The following is a 10,319-nucleotide window of genomic DNA, read 5'->3' on the forward strand; positions in this document are numbered from 1 at the left end:
ACCACCCTTAGAGTATATATGAATAGAGACGGCACCGGATGTCTCCTCCCATCCCCTTGCATTAAGTTGCACAAAAGCGCATGAGGCGATTTAACTCCTCCTTCCGGGCAGGAACAGAATGCATTCTGGGATGGATTAGGCCAAACCGTGAATGCGCTGTGCCGTTGACTATATCATTGCACGCGTTCACGTATATGAAACAGCGTGCGCAATGATAATCAAAGGAACAGGATTGGCCCAGCGCTGCAATACCAAATTAGGCCACTACGTCCATTTCGCCTCAGGGTTTCCTCCGGGTGCCGTCTCTATGAATATATACTCTAAGGGTACCACCTCAACTCTACCCACTGTCACCTATTAGGACCACATGGTATACCACCTCAACTCCATCAACTTCTTTGTTTATGCCCAAATAGCTAGGCTATAGTATCTGTATATGTGTTGCGACTGTAGGTTGCATATTTACTATTAACCGGGTCAGGACTGACCCAAACAAAGTTCAAACTAAAATACTAATTATTTGTTCAAATTCAACAATATTGTTGTCGATGTATTATCTGGATTCTGGAACTGTGGAACATACTGTAGACTATAGTCAACACATCATGATTCATGACATATGGTGTCAGTACAAACACACACACACACACACACACACACACACACACACACACACACACACACACACACACACACACACACACACTGTCTGACTGACAACAAAACAAAATTAAGCTCGGCTACAACAATATAGCCTAGTTAACTTTTTGGCGACTGTGTTTGTGTGCGCGCACGCCGGTAACAAACAAACAAACAAATAAACAAACAAACAAACAAACAAACAGCAGAAGAACGCCCATTATGAACGCCTCTCTGCCCCCCCAACACACACTGTATGAGCTGGGGGCGGGGGAAGTACACCGCGCGCACAAACGCACACACACGCGCCCGCACGCGCGCGTGCACACAGTATCTACTATCTACCGAGAAGAAACACGCCGCCGCCGTCACACACAGTCACACATACACACACACACACACACACACACACACACACACACACACACACACACACACACACACACACACACACACACACTGACACACAACAATCCCGAGAAGCCCTACCTTCTCTGCGTGCTCGCAGACACTGCAGTCAGTCAGTCAGTGTGGTGGAGGTAATTCGGTTAACGGTTGGGTGCTTTTAATGTTGAGCCGTTATGTTATGCGCGGCGTGGCGGTCCCCCTTGGCTGGCTGGCTGGCTGCCCTGGCCGTGCGTGTGTCTCAGCGCGCGCACACACACACACACACACGCAGGAGGACTCCCGGTCCGTCCTCCGTCTTCCGGGACTTCCAAATTAAGCAACAACAGCAGCAGTGAACATGAGAGCAGCTGAGAGGAGGAGGGGGGGGGCGGTTAGTCCTGGTCAGGAGCTGTACTGCGAGAACGGAGCGGACGGTGACTCAGTGTGTGTGTGTGTGTGTGTGTGTGTGTGTGTGTGTGTGTGTGTGTGTGTGTGTGTGTGTGTGTGGCTCTGATCCATAGCCTTACTGCTTCTATGATTCTGCCCTGTCTAAATACTTCCTTAATGTCAATTAAGTCCACACCCACAACACCAGAAGGAGTTCAACAAACCATGTGCAACCCAGATTCGGCACAAACAAGGGACTAAATTAATTTCGCTCCTATGCCACAAAAATGTGTAACGCCCTACCAACAGCCATTAAGACATGTAATCAATCAATCAATCAATCAGCAGGCAGACCCAGACCTGTTGTTATAATCAGGGGTCATCGCCATATTATGCTGGCTTAATGTGGTGGACTTTTTTTGGTAAAAATTCAATTTTTGCCACAGAATGAGTAGACAATAATATCACCATAACAAGTCTGTGAGTTAACTGGTTTCCAACCTTTTTATACTGAAGTACCACCTCAGAAAATATCTGGCTCTCCAATTAAGTACCACCATAATAACTGATAAATAATAAATAACTGTTAAAATACCTGCCAACTGCCAAGCTGCCATTTTAGTTCGATAAGCCAATAATGCTGCTGCTCTGACAAAACTCTGTCTAATCACTAATAACTGATAAATAATAAATAACTGTTAAAATACCTGCCAACTGCCAAGCTGCCATTTTAGTTCGATAAGCCAATAATGCTGCTGCTCTGACAAAACTCTGTCTAATCACTAGTCAGCACAACTGATGATACTTCTAACGTGACTAATCAGAAATAGGCTAATGTGATTAGACTATTTCAACCAATTGCATGTTCAGAAGAACTACCTAGCTGTCCTGTAGTAATATAAATAATTTCATTCCACTTTTGTCTTTCTTCTCCTTTTTTGGGGTGACTCTTCCTCTGTGCACCACCAGAAGAGGGCTCAAGTACCACCAGTTGCACTATAGCACCAGTGGTTGGGAACCTCTGACTTATGTCACATTCTCACCTAATACTTCGGTAGACTCAGATCCGTATGGGCGGGGAATTTGAGGTTCTTGCATATTTAATTGGTGCGGTTTGCCTTCACACTGTCATTCGCAGCAATTGGAAACGCAGCAGGGGGGACCTTTATCAATGTGTTCCATTCATAAACTATAGCCTACGCAGTGAAATCTATGGTGATAAAATTACACTCATAACGTGCATGTGTCGTGCCGTCTGGGACCCCCCTCTCTCTCTCTCTCTACGCACGCAGCCGCCACACACTGTTCTTTTGGGCATGGAGGCACAGCGCTGCATGAGCGCACTGATATAACTCCCCAGTCCCACACAGTGACAGCACTCCATGTTTACGGCACGCACAGACAGACAGACAGAATATTATGTAGGCTATGACACACTGCATTGTTTTTATGTGTTTTCTTAAGCAATTGATTAATGTAGCCTACACGTCCTCATTTCGATCAGGGCTTCAGTCTCCTTATTCGACCACGTCTATCCACAGTAACGGGACATCTTTGCGCTGTGTAAAATATGCCTTAACCGTCTCCAACTGTGTTCAGCTCCTCACCCGCCACATTATGTTTGCTTCATTTCCTTTATTTACTGCGGATTGCATTCACACCTGCACCGAATCGTAGTCAAGTGCGATTCGAAGCGAAGCGAAACCCACGTTTTTGGGCGGAGTAAAATGCGGTTATTTGCTGCGCATTAGGATTCGAATGAGCCTTCACACCTGCCAAACGAAGCGCACTTTCTGACAATGCGCAGCAGGATTCGTTTTAATCGCAGCAAAGCTCTCTGGTATGAATGCGACCTTAACTGACTCAGAGAGAGAGTACAAATCGAACCAAATTGACCCTTAATAAAATAGGTTATAGGCTAGAGGCCTTATTATCGGATATCATTGCCATAAAAAGTGACAAAGCGACAATGTGACTTTTGTATTGCTACATGTCTGTAGTTTATGAAATGATGTGATAGCAATGTCAAAATGGCAGCTCGGTACTTGTTTTTGGCCCTTATATCTGATGATGAACAAAATGGTATATAGTGAAAGGCATAACTCAACGACCAATGGGCCGATTTGGATGATTCTGACATCAAAGTATACATTTTATGGGTTGCTGAGTTGATTTAAGAGGTGACTGAAGCAATACAAGTTCAGGGTCATGTGTCAAAGGTCAATGTCAAGGTCATTCTGGATCCAAAATGTCCTATAATACTATAATACTACATGTCTTGGATCGGTTTTGATCACATTTTCTCCGGTCCTACCTACCATTCAGAAACCGTAGATTAACGTTGCACAGGTTGTGGAAGAGCGCCCTTTATCGCAAACACTGAAAACACCAAATTACGTCTATACGTAGATGTCAATGGCTGTATTGAACTATATGCAACCTCTTCCTCATCAGAACTGTCCTGTTCAACTGTAGGCATTGAATCTTCCTCAGGTGCTTGGTTTGTACAGTTCCGGAGTTTGCAGAGGTCTGTACATCTCAAACCATTGCTGAGACAACTGCAGTTAGGAAGCTTGCATATCTGTGCACATTTACAGGCCAAAAACTCAAGGAATACATCTGGTGCAGGGGCTGTGCGCATCCACTGAATTGCTAACTCTCCACCATCAACAGTTGTCCATCCACTCTGTATGGGATCTGGTGCAGATGGGTGAGTCTACAGAGAGCTATCTCCATATTCTAGTCTGGTAATTGGCACGGAGGGCATGGAGAAATATACATTCTCTACATGGTGGGAGTTCACTGGAAAGGTGGTAGATGGATGCACAGAAAAGATGGTAGCGGATCTCGTTCACGTCACTGGAGGTGGTCCCAGACAGGTACCAGCTACAAGTGAACTGCTGCAGTCGGTCAAAGAGCTCTGTTGAAACATCCCAAGTCTGGCCATGTTGTTTGAATGTCTCTTGAATATCAGGGTTTTTCTTCAATAACCTCAGTGCATTCAGATTTCCATGACCAGCAAAAGACACTCACGATGTCACATCCTGTAAATATGTGACAGACTCTCACAGAGGTTCTCTCCCTAACCAAGGCCACAAACCGTGTGTGGTTTTGTGTACCACACTTCTGATAGATAGGACAAGGGATGTGTTTTTTGAATGGTAAACAGAGAACCATTTCATCAGTATCTCCAGAAGTAACATAACACAGCTTGTTTGCAGGGGTGTAGCTGACCATTTGGTTGCCCTACTCATAGGATATTTGTGCTGCCCCCCCTCCCGACGAGAGCGCTGCATTTCCTCATTCAGAGGAAGAAATGTGTTATTTTGAGGTTCGGCTTGGCAACTTTTGACACATTTTGTTACTCGTATTGCGTGTATAGGTAGCGACGGCAATGCTTGTGTGTGTGTGTGTGTGTGTGTGTGTGTGTGTGTGTGTGTGTGTGTGTGTGTGTGTGTGTGTGTGTGTGTGTGTGCGTGTCTGCACGCGCTATCTCTAAGTTAAGTCTAGTTGTGTGGTCCTCATTTACTCGTTTATTACATGTTATCCTGAGTGTGCTGGGGTACAACCTTGAGTTTGAGAGTTCCTGACTCTTCAAAGTAATGTCTAAATGGTTTCTACATCCTCATAAAAAGACGTATCACTCATGATTCTATGATGTTTAATACAGAAGTTTAAGATGTACCCTGTTTCAGAGAGGTAGGTATTGTGGATTTTCCCAACCGGTGTGGCTATACAAGAAGTATAATTCAGCATGTCTGTTGTTCTATTATGATGTTGGTCATGCCCATCTATGGCACAAACATCAGAAATGTGCATAAAAGTGAATAGTTTTGGAGTTTAGATAACAATGAATTATATGGTTTTGCATAATCAGATTATACCCCTAAAATCATATTCAGCTGCCCTTCTGAAACTGCTATCACACAATTTAGCACTCCTGGATGTCAGTCGATCAAAATGATACCACATATGTCTTGTCCCTTTTTAGGGCAACGATATCTCACCCGGCCTATAAGGACTAAAACATGAGAATCACTAGTTGGTCTCCTAATGTGCCGCAGACAGTAATGTCATATTCACTATCAAGGACCACACCACCAATGAGGACATTTTATTAACAAAAGATTTTATTAACAAAAGATGCATAACACGATGAAGGAACGAACGACGAACAGAACGGGTCGTCTGGCCATCCAGCTGGACGTTGGGTAATTTGAGCCGAGGTGGGGAGGCTTCGGGGATCCGCCGTGCTCTCGGGCACAACGAACCCCCCCTTAGGGATCTGTTAGGAGATGTTAGAGGGAGTATGATGAGAATTAGGGTGGCGGGGGTGAGAACAGGGGAGAACCGGGGGTTGGATGGGCTTTATATATGCAGGTGGAGGTGACCCGATTGGAGGTGGCATCATGATAGGAGGTGGAGGTAGCTGCGTTGGAGGTGTGGTCCTTCAGCTGAACTTCAGCTATGAGCTCCATGTAAATCAGTGTTATATTCTGAAGAAAACCTGCATGGCGACTTGATATTCAGTATTTAGGTCTCGATCATGACCAAAATAGGAATTAATAGTGTGTAAAAAAAAAAAGACAATCTAAAATGTGTGACTGACAAGACCACAAATGGTTACGGACCTGCCTATAATGTGCCTGCCTGCCTGCTTGCCTGCCTGCCTGCCTGCCTGCCTGCCTGCCTGCCTGCCTGTCTGCCTGCCTGCCGCCTGCCTGTCTGTCTGCTTCATTATTCACTGGCTACCCAATGAGAGAATGTAGACGACTTGTCTTATTTATTATAGAATTGTTCTTCTTTTTTTTAACCAATTTCTCCGCCAAAAACGAAGTCTGCGTTATTTGTCGGGAAGCGACGCTGCCAAAATACGTATAGCCTACATTTTTTTCAGTTGTATAAATGACCCTGACCCTAGCTGTGTTAGCTCCAGCCATGGAGATATACCTTGTGTGAGATAACACACTTAACTACCTTCCTGCCACATGAGGGAGGGACAGCCACAGGTATGGCAGCTATAGCGTCACAGGCTCACTTCTTCTCGTCGCCATTATTTATTGATTTGAAAGTGGATGAATCATTGATAGGCCATGCACGCCCTCCTCGCCCCCAAAGAGACTCAATTTTGTGTCATCGTCTGGCTGGCTCGCGGCTTGTAATGTGAGCGTGTTTGGCGGTGTGTGTGTGTGTGTGTGTGTGTGTGTGTGTCTGTGTGTGTGTGTGTGTGTGCGTTGCGTTGCAGCTGTGTACGACGGGGACATGACGAGGCACTGACACAAGAGACGCGTCTGAAAGCAGGTTCTCATGTTTCAGATTAAACACGTCCAACCAACCTGCCGTCATCATGTTTTTTTGGGGGGATGTCATTCATTACAGGCAATCCACAAGACACATGCATTTTCAAACGTTTTCAGAAGTTTTCGAAAGTTTCCCTAAAATGTTGAACTGGCAACATCTATAATGCTCACAACACATCGAGATGCAATGTGTTGTGAACTTGTAGATCTGCTATTTTCATGCGACCCTGCCGTGAGAGGTATATAAAGTAGGGCTTATTAGCATAACACCAGATTCTATCTCCTGATTGGATAACATTGGTATCCCAACCTGATGTATTTATGTTTGCTTATACTAGAGAGGGACTATGGTGGAGAAGAGATCATGGGCTCCATTTTCGTCACCGCTAAACCCCTTATCCCTAAACTTCTTTGACTTTTTTTTTTATACTATTTTGAAAAACATTTTTGAATAGTTCAACTAGCCAATCTACATTGACACGTGAGCTTGTAGATTGGCCATTTTAACTATTCAAAAATGTTTAGCAAAATAGGAAGAAAAAAAAAAAAGGCAAAGAAGTTTAGGGATAAGGTGTTTAGCGGTGACGGAAATGGAGCCCCATGTGTTGTGCTCTGAAAATAGCAGATCTACAAGCTCTGCTAATTTCAGAATGCACGCCATCAAGGCCTGCCAAAGTAATTATTTGTTGACAAAATTAAATTATATTTAGTCGACCAAAACTAGACTGAACTGAAACCTTTCACATTACTAAAATATATCTAAAACAAAATAATATTTTGTATTCAAAAGACTATGACTAAAACTAAATCAAAAATTGCTGTCAAAATCAACACTGAAGTGCACAGATGCAGTACAGTATAGTTAATACACCAGACTGAACTTGTATGTGAGACTCAGTGAGTGTTAGAGGGGCAGGGGCTAAAATCCCGTAAGAGGGCACCTTTGGACAAAAAAAATGTGAAAACAGTACATCTGCAAAACGCGTCGCGCTGAGACGCGTTGAGATATTGTAGATCAGCTATTTTCGGGGCGCAACCCAGCACTCTTTAGCTATAGAGATGCGGTGTAACGACATGGATTTCTACGCAAAACACTGTGTTCAAGTTCAGGAGACTTATAGAGGGAAAAAAGCAATTCTCCTGAATGCTACCTATAGGGAATGCCATGGAAAGGAGAGGAGGGTATTTGCATTTATTTCACCATAGTAAATGCTGCATTCATTGTCTGGAAAGGGCAGTTGTTTTACAGACAGGTCAGGGCAAGGGCTGGAGCCCCCTTTGATGTCTATGTGTGCACGTCCCTGGTACCTTTCACCTCTAGAAATGTCCTCACTCGCACCGTGACGACGTCACGTGACCCACTCACTCCACAGAATGAAACACACTCGCACCGTGACGACGTCACGTGACGACGTCACGTGACCCACTCACTCCACAGAATGAAACACACTCGCACCGTGACGACGTCACGTGACCCACTCACTCCACAGAATGAAACACACTCGCACCGTGACGACGTCACGTGACCCACTCACTCCACAGAATGAAACACACTCGCACCGTGACGACGTCACGTGACCCACTCACTCCACAGAATGAAACACAAACGGAGTCCCAACTCTTTAAATATAGAACATTTTTTTTATTTCAATTTTTGAGTAAATAGTGTTGAAATTCTTGAAATTAACAACAGGACCTTTGCATTTAAATATAGCAACACTTTTACAATGCCCTTCATCCAGTGACAATGAAAAGCTTCCTTAAAAAGTTTGTGTTCGTGTCTGTGTGTGTGTGTGTGTGTGTATCATTTATTTTTTCACGTTTTCCCTTGTAAGAAATATATATAGTTCAAGTATAAAAATTCCCAACAGTGTAAAATAGCCCGTCTGATGAATATCCAAAGCTAAAAAGCACAGCTACCGTAACCCTCGATGACGACTATACATTCTAAAGCCCAATTTATACCGCCACGGTAGCGCTGGTCCATAGCTCTAAATGCCTTCATTGGCATGCTGGTTCTGCATTTCATGCGAGTGCAGGAATACATTATAGCTCTAATGAAGGCCTTAGAGCTATGGACCAGAGCTATACCGCACACTGAGTATAAAATATGCTTAATGGAGAGGAAGAAAGAAAAAAAAAGCAGCATTTTCACTACTTTGCATCTGGATTTTTCTTTCAAAAAAAAAAAAAAAAAAAAAACTTTTTCCAACAGTTCTGAAACACATAGGTATACGAGAGGGCAGAATAATTATACAATCTGCACGCGAATAGGCCTGCATTTCTTTTTAAAATAAAGTTCTCTTATTATACAAAAGGCATTTAAAGCTACTAGCCCCAGTATTTAATGTCCTATAAAGGATAAAAAAAAGGCAAAAAAAATTAAAATAAACAACAAAAAATATATAGAATTGTACAGTGCACGTAACAAGAATTGTATCTTAAATAAACTCCTAAAATCAACATTTTTTGGTTGAGTATGTTAATAATAATAATAATAATAAAATTACAACTAAACCTACTCAATAACTTATATATGCCTTGAGATGAGTACATAATATTTATTATTAATACAGTACCGACGCGATGTGTCTCCCTTTGGAGCGCGTCAACGTGGTCAACTCTCAAAAATAAATAGCCTATCTTAAATAGTACATTTCTCTCTCTCTCTTAGTTTTTTTTTTTTTTTTGGTGTGTTTTTTTTATGTTTTTCTTCAAAATGTTCTCTCTTAAATAGCAATGTACAAACGCTAAGGCACACAGGAGGCCGGGGTAAACGTGACATCGTGAGGCAGGCCAGTTGTCAGAGCTGTGGGTGGGGGCTTTGGGGACCACATCCTGGGGGTGGGGTCACTTGTGTATGTGTGTGTGCGTGTGCGCGCGTGTGTGTCTACCTGACACGTAGCCTTTTGACACGTAGCCTTTTTCCACATAGCCTTTTTTTTTGCCTGGCATCACATGCAGGCCAGACTATAATATCACTGCGTATACGTAAGTATTCAGTCTGGAGTCTCTTGTGGTGGACCCCTGCATTTCTCAAGGATTTAACACGAGGATAGTTGAACCCATTTTGTACTGAGGTCGATTAAAAAAAGGCTTCTAAATCCTAAAAAGAAATCTGAAAAACCAATGTCAGTGGTGCTCAACCATTTTCATGTCAAGGACCCCCAGAATTATCTCTATTGGGCCACGGACCCCCATCTCAAAATATGTAGTTCCAGGGACCCCCCAGAAGCAAATATTTTAGTTAAAAATGTTCGCTCTGAAATATATATTCAATGATTTGTGCCACATTTGAATGATTTTTCAAAAATAGCAGACCTACAAGCTCGTAGAGCGCCACTCGGCTGGCGCGCTATGAGCTTGTAGTAGATCTGCTATTTTTATATATATTTTATATTATAACATAATATTTAAAACACCAAAAGGGGTTTCTGCCCAAAATGGGTTAAACCCAACCACAACCGAGCAGTGCCAGACCAAACCTGCAGAGGGCAATGTTTCGTCAGGACTAGGAGCTATTATAGTCTCAGCTCAGTCCCAGCCTTCTGGCGAAGAGAAAAGCCCATGGTCACAACCTAAAGGCATCAACGTCATTTTTCGGAG

The 10,319-nt window shown here is 43.3% G+C and overlaps 1 protein-coding gene across 1 annotated transcript in view; it reads right to left on the reverse strand.

The window, feature by feature from the left end:
- Positions 1-1,334, reverse strand: part of cap2 (cyclase associated actin cytoskeleton regulatory protein 2) — a 60,019-nt gene extending 58,685 nt beyond the window's left edge. Inside the window, exon 1 of the mRNA XM_083778650.1 lies at positions 1,129-1,334. The gene's annotated coding sequence lies outside the window, so the exon portion shown is untranslated. The remainder of the gene's footprint in view (positions 1-1,128) is intronic.
- Between the last annotated feature and the right edge of the window lie 8,985 nt (positions 1,335-10,319).

Source organism: Protomyctophum parallelum (genome assembly GCF_964188405.1).
Source record: "Protomyctophum parallelum genome assembly, chromosome: 1".
Taxonomy (NCBI): Eukaryota; Metazoa; Chordata; class Actinopteri; order Myctophiformes; family Myctophidae; genus Protomyctophum; species Protomyctophum parallelum.